Genomic DNA, 17049 nt, shown 5'->3' with positions numbered 1-17049 from the left:
GATCTGAGAAATTTAGTAACGGAAAGGACATTTCGAAAAGGATCCAGATCATAAATTAATGAAAAGAGTGCGGGAAAACATTGTTATTATTAGCAAGTCGGTCGTGAGCATTGCCCCAGTGTATAAGGCATTTGCCGCCAGCATACAAATCTGACTAATTAATCCCGTCATAACTTATCCGTTGTACAATCGTCGATATTTAGCTAGGATTAGTGTATTTTGCTCCAGCTCTCTGCTAAGTCGCAACTTTCCATAACGGCAACTACTTCTCAAGCCAAAATCTCCATTTTTGAATTGTTTTTTCCTGAAGTGTATTTGAATAGGTTACAGATTGGTCATATTGTGAAGCCAGCAGTCTATTTCATTAGTTACAGAGTGAAAATGGAAGATATGAGATGTAAGTTTTCGAATAAAAAAGTGAGTTTGAAGGTAAACATGTTTATAATCCACAGAATACAAGAAGCCGTCGATTCGATTGTGAAGAATCTATACAGCGCATGTGCTCTTACAGATAAAAGGATGGGCTAGCGCAAAGATGGTCCTCCAATTAGATGGCCATTTTAACGCCAATATAAGAACACGAGAAGAGTACGATAGATGATTTTCAAGGAGTATAATTGAAGACATAAACGTTCGTTGACATTAGAGCATATTAACGAAACTTTGTCGGGCCTTAAGTTCGACTGAACTAGAAATGTTTCCTTGCAATCTCGGTGACAGGAGAATACATGGGCGTCTGAGAGGGTAGATTTCTTTTTAGTAAGGAAGTGAAAGACTGCCAGAATACTGCACTAGGCACTTCCGGCTGGAGCATCAGTCATCGATAGTAACAGCTGTGTACCTCAGTCACCGCTTGAACTACCTCTTCAATCGCATCAATTGTAGATCGCCCCGCGCTAAAACGATATTGTCTTGGTGAGCAGTCTCCCGCAGTACATATTGCGTTAGTCAGTCTTCACTTGATGAGCTTCTCAAGCAGTTTCCTCACTGTGTTCAACATGCTGAGTGGACGGTACGCTGAGCGCACCTCGAGTTTCGCCGGGTTATACTTGGATACAAATTGCAATTCGCTGAGTATGACATTCAGTCCCGGTGCTTTTTTGTCCTTCATGGACAAGACCGCCTCTTCCAGTGCTTTTATAGTGAAGAGTGGGAATTCCTCAATACTCCCATCAGCTTAGATGGAGTGGACAAGTAAGTCCTGGTGGCTCAGCGCAAGTTCCCGCCGTGTAAGTCTAACCGCACGCCATCTTAAAACACCGATTGATTTTGTGACCACAATCAGAACCGCGCTGTGACAAACCCAACGATACCAGTCTATACTGAGTGCAGGTTCGGCATTCGTACTGGTGGATGCAAGACCTACCTAATGCCCCTACTGCATTAAGGAATACGGTACCCGAGTTGTACAGCGCTCCAGACCCGAAGGACCCGGTTCACGATATGCACATAATCACAACCACTTCTTCTAGATCGTTGTCCTTGCAAAGAACACAGCATCTTTCCGACTAACAAGTATTCGCTTTGGGCCTAGGTTCCGCCACACTTGTAACACGAAGTGCTTCTGTCCTGCCCTTTGTAAACCCCTGCTATATGCCCGTAGACTCAGCACGACAAGTAGTAGGCTGGAACTGCTCTTATCCTGCTAATGACCCACCTGATCTTTATTTTCCTACAATGAAGAAGTTGGCGCACTGTCTTCCGCAAAAGATCTTTTTTGGTTCGGCTTGGTGAGAAGGACCTCTAACCGTGATTCGCCCTTTCTCTTTTTCTTCGTAGTTGACCTCGACTTTGCTACAGTTTAGTAGCTGCTGTCGTAGGCTCGTTGTTGTCCTTAGTTTTACGTCTTTTTTTCGACGTTCTCCCTCTGGCGGCTTGATAGCATTGCGTTTTTTTGCAGCGCTAGCGATGTGTTTGTAGTGGTGTTGAGGTTTTGCATGAAATTGTCAAAGCAGATTTATCATCATCATCATCAACGTGGCAACAACCGGTATCTGGTCTAGGCCCGCCTTAATAAGGAATTCCAGACACCCCGGTTTTGCGCCAAGGTCCACAAATTCGATATCCCTAAAGGCTGTCTGGCGTCCTGACCCGCGCCATCGCTACATCTTAGGCAGGGTCTGCCTCGTCTTCTTTTTCTTCCATAGATATTGCCCTTATAGACTTTCCGGGCTGGATCATCCTCATCCATACGGATTAAGTGACGCGCCCACCGTAACCTATTGAGGCGGATTTTATCCACAACAGGACGGTTATGGCATCATTCATAGATTTCGTCGTTATGTAGGCTACGGGATCGTCCATCCTCATATAGGGGGCCAAAAATTCTTCGGAGGACTCTTCTCTCGAACGCGGCCAAGAGTTCGCAATTCTTTTTGCTATGAACCCAAATCTCCGAGGAATACATGAGGACTGACAAGATCGCTGTCTTGTACAGTAAGAGCTTTGACCCTATGGTGAGACGTTTCGAGCGGAACAGTTTTTGCAAGCTGAAATAGACTCTAGATATACAAGCTGTTCTATATTTCGCGAGGCTGAAGATCTAGATCTTTTTGATATTTTTCTTCAAACCACTCTGTTTGCCTTCTCCGAATCTTGGCCATTTGGCCAATTCACCGTAACTCAATGAGAGAAAAATAAATAAGTAATAGACGAAATAAGGCATAGTTCATTGAAGCCGTCCGCGTTGTCTAAGTAAGCTAGCATACCTGAATGCTGTACTTCACTGGAATGTATATATCCACATGAAACTTGTTGTCCAACTCCGACAAAGAGGGTCCCAAGCCCGTTTAAGAAAGGAAAAGGGATAAGTCACTACAGTCTGAATGGCATACATCATCCAGTCGTCTCAGAGAGTAGGAGGGGTGCACACACGCCTTATTAATATCATCCAGTATCAATATAATGCATCTTAAGCCCATTGAGATCCCTCCCTTTTGAATGGGGGACGCAATGAAGTAGTCGCCTTTCTTATTGTTTGACCTGTCGACTGCGACTTTGGCTTTTTTATTAATACATGGCCAAGTATCTTGCTCGTACGCTGGAGAAGTTCTACATTTGTTATTATCTCAGACCAAAACACTCTTATAACCTAATGCATACATGAGCTGATGAAAGCTTGAAGCTTTCGGGTAGCAGTGGTGGTCGCTTTCCATGTGCTGGAAGTAGCAGCCTAAAGAGAACATTGGCGTAGAACAGCCTCAACTTGATATTGGTGTTTCAATATTTGCATTTTCAGATTTTAGTCACAAGGCCTGGCTGACTGCGCAAACGTGGAAGAGGGTCAAAGATTTGAAATCTCCATTAATGGTTATGAACGATGGTAAACGCAACGCGCTTGTGGTCTGATACCGTAAGAAATCTCGATAAGTTGAGAGTGCAGCGTGGCAAAAGGAAATTTATGATTACGCTGGTCAGGGAGGTAGAAGCTGCTGCAAATAAAAATCATTTTAGAATCGTATACCGCTTTATAAAAGAACATGCGGATAGCTGCACTCACGTTGATAAGCGGCTGAAGAGAGGGGAAGGCACATTTCACCACGGCTCTCACTCGTGTAACTCCTGAAGGGGGTCACTTAATCCGTATGGATGAAGATGATCCAGCTCGGAAAGTCTATAAGGGCAATATTTATGGTAAAAAAAGAAGACGAGGTAGACCCTGCATGAGATGGAGCGTTGGTCAGGACGCCAGACAGATTTTAAAGATATCAAATTGGTGGAGCTCGGCGTAAAACCGAGATATCTAGAGTTTCTTATTAAGGGAGGCTTAGACCGGATACCGGCTGTTGCGCCGTTGATGACAATGATTCATTTGAGGAGACACAGAGCAGATAGACAGAAAATGGCAAAGATTCTATGACACGTGGCACCGATTGATAGGTATGCTCTTTTGAAAACAGCGATACTCGACCACCTTATGCACTCTACCGACAATACAGACTTCTCACCGAATATGACCTCAAAGCACCTCAGAAGAATGCGTGTTGACACATTTTTCATGGCAGCTGTCGTTATGCGCCAGTGGAGTCTTACAATCGCTGCCTCGTCCGTATTCAACCCGACTGCGAAGGAATTGATAGCAACGAAACGGAGTGTAGCCCACTTGCAATCACTGGTAGGCATTCGTTCAACTAACGAGCAATAGCAGCAAAAGTATTTAAAGTCAGCTATTATCGGGTCAGCCTTCTTCTCCCAGCATCATCAACATCCGAGACAAAAGGTGGTTGACTTGTTACCATGTCTCAGTTTATACGACAACGTAGAAAACCCAACAGTTTATTTCATTTTTCATCATTTTGAGAGGAGGAGGCGATCACACATCGTTACAAAACAGGACAACCTTTCCCCTTCTTTGTCTGCCAGTTTATTACGAAATCCATACAACTGGCCCTCCCACAAACTTTCGACAGTCTCGTCGGTCCCTGTATCCAAACCACCAAGGCATAATTTGTAAGTGTTCCAGTCCATTCCCTCTCGTTTAAATTTCGTTCTGTTCATTTCGCCAAGTGTTACTTGGACGATATTTTCGTGTCTTCCGGTAACCGTGGTCAACACCTCTAAAATTTACGCTATGCACGAAAAGCCACGCATCAACCGAAACAGAAGCGTGGAATATTAACAGTGACAGGAGCGGAGTGGAATACCTCGTTCCAACGTTTCAGCACAAGGTATCCATTACGCAAGATCAAAGCTATCGAAGATTTTTCGAAGCTAGAAATGGTCGGCGAGATCTTAAGATTCGCAATGCTCAACTCTAGTGCTGCTGCCTTTCAAGGGCTATGGGCGTATTGACCTTGCTGAACAAACCTCTCAAAGGATTGCCCACCAAGAACAAGAGGGCCCGCATAGCATAGATGCACGAGGTCAAACTGCATTTTGGAACAGCCAACCAGCGCCCACACGCTACTACACCGGATCCACCCCAACGTTCCGGCGCCTGGGCTGCGAGGGAAGCATTCCAGACGTAACCTACGCGTCGGAATCATTGGTGTCGCTGGTGGACGGGTGGCGAGTTCTGGAAGATTTCTCGACAAGTGACCACCAATACATTGCTTTCGAAGTGGTGGACACAAACTCTCGGTGTGCGCCACCCCCGAGATCTTTCTGTGCATGGAACGTCACGAAAGTGAAGTTTGTCGAAATTCTGGGAACAGGTGGGGCACGCTGGAGGGTACTCCTGGGGGCGGTGGCGCCGCAGCTGACACTGTCGTAAATTCAGTTGTGAGCCTGATAACGACGGTCTGCGGAGCCTCCATGCACAGGAAGGCATCGAGGCGCGGCAAACCTTCCATGTATTGGTGGACAGTGGAAATCGCAGAGCTCCGGAAGGAGTGTCACAGGCTCCGCCGCTTAACACAACGTCTAGGCGACCGGAAGGAGGCATGTATCATAATGACGGAGTACAAATCAGCCAAAAGGAGACTCCGCAGCGCAATAAACCAGAGCAAAGTTCGCTGCTGGCAAGATCTGGTCGACGAGGTGAATGGGGATCCGTGGGGACTCGGTTACAAACTGGTAACCCGAAAAATCGGGGCTCTGCGGAAACCCTGTACACTTAAGGCCGAGCCAATGGACCGCATTGTAATGGCACTCTTCCCTGCGGACTCCGTATGGGATGATGACGTCGGTGCGGAGAGCGCGGAGGACTGTCCACTTTTCTCTATAAAAGAGTTGGAACAGGCAGTCCTCTTAATGAAAAGCAAGAGGGCATCAGGACCCGATGGTATTCCAGCAGAGGTATACAAACTCGTATTCCAACATCGGCCAGACCTACTGCTCGGCGCATTCAACACTTGCCTGAAAGAGGTCATTTTCCCTGCTCGTTGAAAGGTAAAGGCATAAAGGGAAAGGCGACCCCGAATTGCCGTCTTCATATCACCCACTATGTATGCTTGACACATTGGACGTAGACTCGCTGAAGCAATACCCGCTACCGGAAATTTACCTCCCCGGCAGTTTGGTCTTAGAGCAGGGAGATCCATAATTAATGCTGTCATGCAAGTCGTGGACGCCGTTCGGCAAGCAGAGGCACATAGCCGCCGAACTCGACGGGTGGTGCTCCTCGTAACGCTTGACGTCAGAAACGCCTTTAATTCCGTAAGATGGAAATACATTCTAGGCACACTAGACAATTCTTTCAACGTGCCGAACTATCTCTTACGGATATTGCGGGACTATCTGAGGAACTGCTCCCTGCTCTATGAAACACTACAGAATCAAAGGAAGATGGAGGTCACGTCGGGGGTAGCACAGCGATCCATCCCAGGGCCGGACCTCTGGAACGCCATCTATAACAGACTACTTAAACTCGACATGCCAGAAGAGTCACGCCTGGTCGGCTATGCAGATAATGTCGCAGCGCTTGTTGCTGGGCGCACTGTCGAACAGGCGCAAAACAGACTCGGCATATTGATGCGACATGTAAGTGGATGGATGACTATTCATGGTTTCAACCTTGCACTGGAAAAAACCGAAGTAGTCATCCTGACTAAAAAGAGAATTCCGACCCTGCGTCCCATATCGTTCGGCGAGTCGATAATCGAGTCAAAATTAGCGGTAAAGTACCTTGGGTTGACTCTTGACTCAAAGATGAGCTTTTTTGAGCAAATCAAAGCAGCAGCGAACAAGGCTGCAGCTGGAGTTTCGGCGTTAAGTAGGTTAATGGCAAACATTGGGGATTCTACGTCTAGCAGGCGACGTCTCCTAATGAGTTCAAAGTAGTCTGTCCTGCTCTAAAGCGCAGAGGTATGGGCTGACGCTGAGGTATATCGTTAATGTCTCGCGCAAGTACAGAGACGGGGAGCTTTGCGGGTTGCGTCTGCGTATCGCATTGTCTCTGAACCGGCCGTGATGGTGATCGCGGGAGTGATCTTGCTAAGGAGCGTCAAGCCATATACAAGTGGAAGGGAGATGAGCCAAGGGAGGTGGTTGCTCGCGAAGAACGGCAACGCACTATAGAGGAGTGGCAGCTCTCGTGGCAAAATGAAACTAGAGGCAGATGGACTGTGTCGCTCATCGGCAACTTATGGGCGTGGCTGAATCGGAAGCATGGTGCGACTGACTATTTCCTTACCCAATTTTTAAGTGGGCATGGAAGTTTTCAGTCTTATTTGCATAAGATTGGAAAAGCACGATCTTGTGTTTTGCAATGGAGTTGTGGACGACGCCCACCACACTTTTTTTTCTTGTGGAAGGTGGGATGGGGTTCGTCAGCAGCTCTATTTAAACACAGGGGATCTCTCTCCAGACAACATTGTCGAATAGATGGTGAGGAGTGCTGACAGGTGGAACCGTGTTGCCCATTACGTTCGGGCCCTTCTCGTTGCTAAGAAGACAAAGCTCGACCGGTGGAGCAGCCAAATGGCAGGGGGTTCCTTGAACTGACAGTTTCCTTCCTCCTCTCCCCTCCCGTTGGTGAAAGGAATTCCCCGAAGGCTCCGCAAGGCGGGAGGGTTTGGGGACTAGCCCGAAGTAATGTGACAAACGGTTCCAGGCTAGCTCTCTGACGATGGGGAGGTGTTTAGTTGGTAGTCCGACGACGTACCGAACTGGGAGTCCAACACTGTGTGCGTAAATGCATTCACCTACTTTGTTCCTGAAGCCGAACGCCCGCTAGCCCTTGAGACGGATACTTCAATACTTTATCTATGTCGTCCTTGAGGGGGAGGAGTTTCTTTGATGTCCACTGGGATTTTTCTCCGGGAAGCAGTCATACAAGGAGATACGCTACTATTCCTACAGTCACGAGCTGGTCACCGTTTTCACCGCCATCAAGCAATTGCAATGCTATCTGGAAGGTCGCTCCTTTACAGGGTTCATCGAATTGTGTAAAAATTATACGGGTCTGGGGTGAAAATTATCCGGAATCCCATAATATCCTGTTAATTTACATTTCCATTCTGGGCTCCCATAAAACCTCCGGCCCACGAGGAATCCCCTCCCCCTTACCATCCCCATTCTCGCTAGTACTGGTCACAGTTGTGAGCTTATATGTGCGATCATTGTGCCTAAGTACTTGTACAGTTGCAAGTGTGTGATATTTGAGATCTATTTAGTTGCTTGCTGCACATTTGACTCTGCAAGGCTTAGCATTCATCTTATGAACGAACTGACATGCATCGTAATTCTGTCAATGTTTTCATGAAAATATGAAGGTGCAGATAATTATCCGCAAATTCTAGATGCGAATTATAATTGAAAAATTGCTTTTATTCAAATATTTCATATAATATATATTTGGAAAATTTCCATGTAAAATATAATAATGTTTCTATGAATATAATTGTAATACAATAATATTGAAACATAATTAAGGACTACAATAATATAGAATGTTACAAATAATTTTACTTCCTTTATATAAATGAGTAGATAAATAAATTTATATTCTCCGCTTCCCTTTGGTTCTCGCAACAAGTGTACCTAAAATTATCAATCTTTTTTCATATTTTAATTTCTTAAAAAACGGGACTTAACATTTTATGTTTATTTTTTATGACAATTTAACAAATATACATATTTCTTTAAAAAATTTGTGATATATGATTTTAAATGTATTTTTTTTATAATTTGAAACGTTTTAAATCGTAAATTTTCTCCAGAAATTATTCAAACTTAATAATACAATAATAATAGTTAATGAGGGTTGGTTTTCAGAATAATTATACATTTCAAAAAATTGTTCTTTTGTCTATTTGCTACTAAATTACACGAGGAGAATTATCTTTTCTTCTCTTGTTTATTTTTACAATTTGTATTGTAACGTACTTATATCAGAGATATAGTAGAATAGTGAGTTGCTGCTAAAAATTCCTTATTAAAAGATTGAGTATTTCCATCATAGATAATAATTTGCTTACTGCATTCTGTATAAGACGCTTGCTATTTTGAAAGCTGCTGATCTTTCGCTTATTATACATGGTTTTAAAATATGGGGATTGAGAAGGAAACTCAAGGACAATGCCTGTTCAGCTTGCTAAAAACAAAGAGTGATAATTTCACAGTCAGTTGTTTTCTTAGCTGAAAATAATCGCAGTGGTGGAAAGCTTCTGGACGGAAAGGATAATTTCTTCCTTGAAAGGTTTCATATGAGTGGTCGTTATTTTAGCTGGTAGAATTGTATTAACATTTAACACTTGAAGGCTCATGCAATGTTGGCAACGTTTGTAGTGCTTACTTATATAGAATATTCGGTAACGAAATACGTATTCGAAGGATTACGCGGCCAGACCACGAATTGGTGATAATCTTCCATAAGTTAAAATTATATAAAATTTCAACTAAAGTACATATTCTAATTTTTTGTATGGTGCCATTTGATGGTTCTGGAAAGGAATTGCTCCTAAAGCGGACCCGTAAAGTGTGATAAGATGCTATCAAGAGAGTTGCCTAGAAGAAGTTGAATTGAAAATTCACTGCAGAATTTACACAGTTATATATGTAAGATTTCGAAGTAGCACCTTATAAATTCGTGTTTGTAGTTTGGAATGAAATAAAGAATCCCAGTGTCGATGGGGAGGTAGAATACGAACGAAAAAACAATTTTTAAGTCGAGCTTTCTAATTCAATTCAGAGCTACAACATTTTAGTGAATAGTAATTTTTGCAGCTAATTACTATGGAGAACATAGATATGCTTCAATAGTAAATTTAATTTATTTGACTGTGACACTATATCTGTAAGAATCTTATTTTCACCTAAACCAATTTCACCTTTTCTTTAAACTTCAATTGAAATAATTTATATTCAATAATAACTTAATATTTTTGTATTAAATGTAATTTGTTTTAAATTTTTTATTTTGAATATTCGGAAAAGGCACTCTATTCAATATAAAATTGTATACGATCAACACATACATATTTAGTTGTACACACACAAAAATGACATGAATTTCATATAATTGTTTATCTTGTTTTTTTCTTATTTTTCCACTTCATTTTATTTTGCATGTTGTATATTTAAAAAGTGCTCAGTATTAAAAAAAGATCCCATTCAGAGAAGATTTTACATCATTTACAATTTACTAGTATTTTTTAATAGTGTTTCCTTCATTTGTATCTTATTCAGACGAGTAGGAATTATCAAACAAACAATTTTTTACTAATTTAGTCGAGACTAAAACAGAAATTTATGCTTGGTCATTTTTTTATTAACATTTTTTTTGTAAATTTCAAACTAATTATATCGTCAAAGAGGAACGAATTGTTTATGATGCGATGTTTTTAATATGAGGAAGATACATTTTAAGATACTAAAAATTGTTTAAACCTGTATTAATTCTTTTATATGCCTATAATTATATAGTATATGTAATATAATACGCGTTATAAATGGCCTATATACGGATTTACAAGTAACGCTTAATGTGTTTATATTTAATTCTTCAATGAATTATTTTTATTATTTTAAAAATATCATGTAGAAACATCGAATGCAACCCTACAAGTCTAGTAATGTGTTTCCTTTTTGGCTTTGTTATCAGTTGAGTTTGTTTGATTTTTTGTGCAGAGATCAGCTTTCGTCAATGAGTTATATTTTGGGTATTTTATTTTGACAGCGCGGTTATTATTTTTAGGTGAGATACAAACAATATCAACTAAGTTTTGGGAAGGCCTTCCTAAACTGACTCCTGAATGCACTTCAAAGTCTTTTCCCCTGATTTTACTCAAAGGCATTTTGATGGCGAGATCCATAGTTGATTAAGGCGGAAAACCATATTAGAAGGCTTAGTTTGACGTACTTTTTTGAGATTATATTAGTAGGAAGAATTAATTGCAATTCTCAAATTTAGACGTTATGTTAGTCATATTTCAGACAACTTTTGAGAATTTTGTTGAAAAACTTAAGCTAACAATAACAAAGTTACTCGACAGTAGTCCGCTTAAGGTCGGAACTAGAGTTCTCCAATTGCGGGACGTGTAGCAATTCCATATATTATCTGATACCAGAAAAGTTTTTATTTAACAATACTATTTTTTGAAGAACTAATTATGCAAAAAAGTCACTTTTAACAATATGCTTTCCTCCTAAAAGTTCATATTCTTCATAATTTTGCAAAGAATCAATATTATAAGGTACTGGGGGTGGTCAAATGATAGTTACGGTCACATGACGACACCGTGATTGGTATACGACTATACCTTGTGAAACATTTCCTGTATTTTAACACCGACAGCTCTGCCCTCGAATCCTACCTCCACCTCTACGAGGTGACCATTGGGTTTTGTCATCGAAACAGCAGATGGAGAAGCTTTCCGCGTTTTACAACGGAGAAAAAGCTATCTGGACGACCTTACACGACATTTACCAGCGAGTAAGCAGAAAATTCGGTATCATCTTTGTCATAAACAACAAATTTAGGCGGCTGGTAACTGATTTCAAACCAATTAATGAATGAATCTGCTTAATCCGCTTCAATATGAAGTTTGCCAACCAATGACGTCAAAGTATTATTGGAAGACTTCAACGCTAAAATTGGCAACGAATTGTTCCATAGAGACATAATAGGAAGGGAGAGCCTCCATAATGAAACAATCGATAATGGGCAAAGACTCATTGACTTCGCCAGCAGCAAAAATTCAGTTGAAGCTCCTCTGGCTTCGACCATAAGAATATACATAAAATAATATGAACATCACCAGATGGGCAGACATTCAATCAAATCGACCACGTTCTCGTCGAAAATAGAGGTGCCTCAAACATATTGGACGTGAGAGCAATACGAGGTGCTAACTATGACTCAGACCAGTTTCTGGTTTGAGGAAAATACCATTGTCGAATAGCCAAAAACAACCACAGCTCCAGAAGCTGGACTTCTAAAATCAATGTGGAAAAGTTCAAAGACGACACGATCAAAGTGGCTTCCATACAATGTGGCGAAAAATTAACGATAGTATTCAGAGTGCAGCTAAAAACATCCTTGGGCATGTAGAACGGAGGAATCGTAACGAATGGTTCAGTGATACGAACCACCCTTTGTAGAGATCAGAATAGCAATATCTTCAGCGACGCGATCAAATAAAAGCAAGATGGGTTCAGTATTTTTAAGACCTTCTCAACCCAATGAGGACACATTTCCACCCCTTTGTCATGAATTCATTTACTTCGTCCTAGAGTCATTTCGTTCCTTGGAGCGCGAGGATGCTAATGTTTTTACAGGATACTTTCTGGAAAAGATCCCGCAGTGCACCCATTCGAAAAAGGGATCGCACATTCCAAGATCCAATAGATTAGTCCATTTTACGTTGCCGAAATCTTTGATGTTTGATCCGCTCAATCCGAGGCTGTATCCTGGGTTCCAGGACACGTTGATATTTCCTCCTCCTCCTCCAACCAGAAAGGCCGTCCAGATATTTTTTTTCCGTTTTAAGGCGCGGAAAGGTCTATTTCAACCTCCTCCATCTGCTGCTTTGATGGCAAAACACGCAATAGTTAACTCGCGGAGGTGGAGGTAGGCTTTGATAGCAGAGCTGGCGATATTGAAATACAGGAAACTTTTCACAAGATTTGTGCTAGTCGTGTACTAGATCACAGTGTCGTCCTTGTGACTCCAACTATCATTTAACCAGCAGCTTTGTTGAAATTAAAATCACATAAAGTTCCCGGAATCGATGGCATCCCAGCTGAACCCTTAAAAGGGGAATAGAGCTCACCAGTTGAATTTACAAACTAACCAGCAGCATCTTGACAACCGAATAAATAAATTTCAAAAAGGGTGATCGTCTGCGTTGCGAAACTATAGGGGATCTCCTTGCTGGGCATGTAATACAAAGTGTTGACGAACATAATCGAACAACGACTGAGAGAATACGTTGACAACCGCATCGAGGAGCACCAAGGTGGCTTCAGATCCAGACGATCGACATCGGACCAGATATTGGTAGTGAGGCAGGCGCTTCAAAAGTGCTGGAAATATAACATCGATGTACACCAGCTGTGCGTTGCTTTCTGTCAGAAGTACGATAGTGTAAATCGTAATGCTCTGTACAAAATAATGATCGAGCCAAAAATCCCACCAAAGCTAGTCCGGCTAGTGAAAGCTACAATGATTAGCAATGAGGGTCACGTAAAAATCTAGAATTAACTAACACAAAGCTTTCCTATACTGTCAGCATTTAAGCAAGGGCATGGTTTCGCCCTCACCCTCTTTAACTTGGTGCTCGAATACGTCGTCAGGAAGGTGTCCTCAATTGATACCAGCAGTTCGAGTGAGCAGCGAGTGAAGTGGGGTTCAGGGTCAATGAATCCAAAACGAAATACATAAGCAAACAAGTGCCTCCTAGTATGCAGAATATTTCAATAGGCGAGCATAATTTCGAACAGGTGGACTAATTCGTCTACTTAGGAGCGCTATTCTCGAAGTACGGAAACGAAAAACACATTTTATGCGGTGCTCCCCATAATGAGACGGAGAAAGCTACACAAACGCAATAAACAATGTCCCTACAAGATATTAATTCATTCCGTGTTGTTGTACGGAAGCGAGACGTGGACCTGGACGCATATGTCGGAAAAGCAGATCGATATCTTCGAGAAAAAAAGTCCTCCGAAGGATCTTCCGAGCCGTAAAGGAAGCAGTTGCCTGGCGTATGAGATACAATCATGAATTGTATGAATTATTTAACGATCCACCAGCATGGACACTAGAAAGAAGAAAAAATTATGGCGAATGTTCTGCATGGCAGTGTCAGACAACAATTGGTTATGAGACGGATACCCAGAAATAAATCAAATTTTGAGGAAGAGAGAGGGATTTTTTTACGGTGTAGCGCTTCAGAAACATCGGCGGGTTTTGGAGGCGGGTAAGAGGATTCCGGCCGTCGATATCCAACTTGGTTATTGTGGCATCTAATGCTACAAGAGCTAATAGGGGCGTGGAATAAAATCAACGGATGACGTAGTCTAAGACGCCAGAGAGCTTTTAAGGATATCGAATTGGTGGACTTTGACGCAAAACCGGGGTGTCTAAAATTCCTTTCTAAGGCAGGCCTAGAACGGATACTGATTGTTTCGCCGTTGCGTCAGTGATGAAGTAAGCTTAGCGGCTAAGAGACTATAGACCTTGAGAAATAAAAACCTGATGTAAACAACTACTAAAGCTCTGCTATCAAATTCTGCCTTTACCGAGTTAAGGATGTGATTTTTTGAATCAAGGAGGCTACATAGAGGAAGAGCAAATCGAGTTTCTAGACAGCCGGAAAGTGATACGGGTTAGGTACGAGGTAGCTAACTGGTGCGTGACGCATGGGGCTCATGCATTGGTGTGTTGATGGAGCCTAGGTGTGTTTCTTGTATATGATTCTCTATGCTATGCAACACATGCACGACACCAAAACCATCAAAACGCTGCGTAGAATTCTTCATACGTAAGTGATTGAAGAGCGTCAAATTTACGATGTTTTCTTTCCACCATACAATTTCAAGCAATGTACTGGGAGACAAATCTCCTGTATGTAGCGTTTTTGTTTTAACTCTACAAACCAAAGAGGGTGGCCGACGGAAAAAATGTGGGAATTTCAAGCTTTTGTTTGGGTGGAAAACAACTGCGCCAGATATCCCTATATCTGCCGCACCATCAGAGTGTTTTAACTGAGTGTGGTCGGTGGTATAAACAAACGTGAACGATCCTTTTAAGAGATGCTCTAGAATATTAAGGTCAGCAATTGCGAAAAATGGAATCAACCGGAAACTGGATTAAAGAACGACAAATAACGAAAGGAAAAGTTCGAAAAAACGCGAACGCGAAGTAATTAGAAATATAATTAAAGTTTACCTTCTCATCTACGGAACCGACTTGAATGTACTGTTCCAAAGTGTGTAAACCAATCACCGTCTACGAGAAACGCAAACGATGATGTGTCACTGAAACGGAAAAATGTAGAGAGCATATGGAACTACCATGCTATTCCGCGTGGTATCTAAAAATTAAAGCCCAATTATTGATTGAGGGTAAACGCCAAACTAACTTACTCACCGTCGAGGTGAAGTCTGATATAATTTCTGACATAGAAGTCATTGAAGCGGTGATTAAGAGATTAAGATTGCCTAAATTATAGCTTCAGGTTTAAACCGCATTCCGAACAATATTCTATCAGTGGCCGCCAAGATTTTTGTTGAAAGTACCAGCGATTGTTTTTTCCCGTAGAGTGGAAGCAACAGAAGCTGGTACTCATTCCGGAGCGAGACCGGCGATCCTTAGTCCCATAGGCTTACACTTACACTTACTTATCTAAAATAACTGCTTCGGAGAGGTGATCTAATATAGGCCTCTGATCAGAGAAAAGGAGCGTATCCTCCTGGACAAACGAGTTCTAAAAGAAGATATCTACAATCGATACTGTGGGTACGATGATAAAAATTGCATGGATCGCAATTGAGGCAGACAACTCCTACGCAATGTTAACTTTCGTCGTTAGAAATGTCTTCAATTCAACCTAAAAATCGCAAGACATTTCTTCAAGTAAAAGAAAAGGTGGATTGACCAGCACATATCTGAAGAGTAGTTTGAAAAAAGGTTCATTCCTGAAGTCAAAGAGAATTTAAAGTAGAAAACCCAATCCTGCAATCCCTTAATCCGTTCCATTGAGTTCGTCAATATCACTACTCTTATCTAACCAACGGATCAAGGACTAATTGTTTGAATTGGTTCCATTATTTTCTCTGATGTTTTTGAAAATTTTTCAAGTCCTTTATTTCCTGCATTTGTAAATTATGTGATACCACTAATAGAAAAGTGACGCGATGTTATAAATTATAGTCTCTACTTTGAAAATCGCTTCATTTTAACTACATTTGTTTCAGATAATAAGTAAGTGTAGTCCATATACATACAACCAGGGTTGATGAGACCGTCTTTCTGCGTCATTCTAATCTTTCTAACATTTCCGCTCATGTCTCTTGCGTCGGGTCCGCTTTGACTTTTGTTAGTATCTCCCCTCCCTCTGTCCCCGGAAAGGATCCTCTGACAAGGATCAAAACCTAGTGGGCTGGTGGCAGGCATAAGAATGTGAGTCTCATAAGTTTTATTTGCCGTTTTTTCAACTTAGGTAAAAAATGTGATGTCAACTGGTTGGAACTTTAAGGCGAATAGAAAATCACTACCATTTCGACTACCTCATTTTATGGCGAAGATAAGCGCTGCTGCTGCTTAGCACGCTAAGAATTATATTGGTACTCTATTCAATGAGTGCGAAGGGGCGCATATATAGCTCTCTAAACTAGCAAATGATCAACTGTCAGGAAAACATAAGGTTCCAAGGATGCAAGCATGCAAAATTTCATATTCCTTAGGTGGGTTGAATTATATCTGCGGGAACTGATAATGATTGCTCGTTGGGGCATGGGAATGAGCATCATATTGTGCCGAAAAATTAAACTGTTTTCAGTTACTTAGGCAGTGATACGGATAGGGTAGAACAGAGGAGGATTTGTTTGCTAAAGGTTTAATAATCAACTTTTGATGTATACAGTTCTGCACTGACCGCACAACTTGATGGAAATTTTAAGTTGATTTTGAGCTTTGTTTAGTTTTTAGGGAGCTCACCAAAGAAAAGGATCTGAGGGTGGAGATCAAGAGAGGTGTGAAGTCAGTGGCAAGCGAAAGCTTGAGGACAGGATACATAGTTGAAAGGGGAGTCTATCGACGATGATGGTTGGGATGCCCAGAAATTACCATCTGGGTTGACTGTCATCGACTAAAAAGGTAGAGCTAATCTAAAGGTGTTCACGCAGGTCCATCGATATGCACTGCTTATCATTATAGCCAGGTTCAGAAGATTGATATTTTAGGACCTAGCAAAGTTGACAATCAGTTGGCAATCCACGCAAAGGATTCAGCTTACCAGACGATAAGAGCGGTATTCCAATCCGAGCTATGGAGCTGATGAAACGAGATGTCCCTATGATCTTTTTTTAGGAGGCCAGGTGATACTGGCGACCTAAGCACACTGGATAGATCCTGATTAACCATAGCTGAAATTACCTGGCCATTTTCTGTCGGGATGAGGTTCTCAACATTTTCTTTTCGTTTACGGTTTAGAAAGCTAAACC

This window comes from Hermetia illucens, chromosome 1 (genome assembly GCF_905115235.1).
Source record: "Hermetia illucens chromosome 1, iHerIll2.2.curated.20191125, whole genome shotgun sequence".
NCBI lineage: Eukaryota > Metazoa > Arthropoda > Insecta > Diptera > Stratiomyidae > Hermetia > Hermetia illucens.
This window is presented reverse-complemented; position numbering follows the sequence as displayed.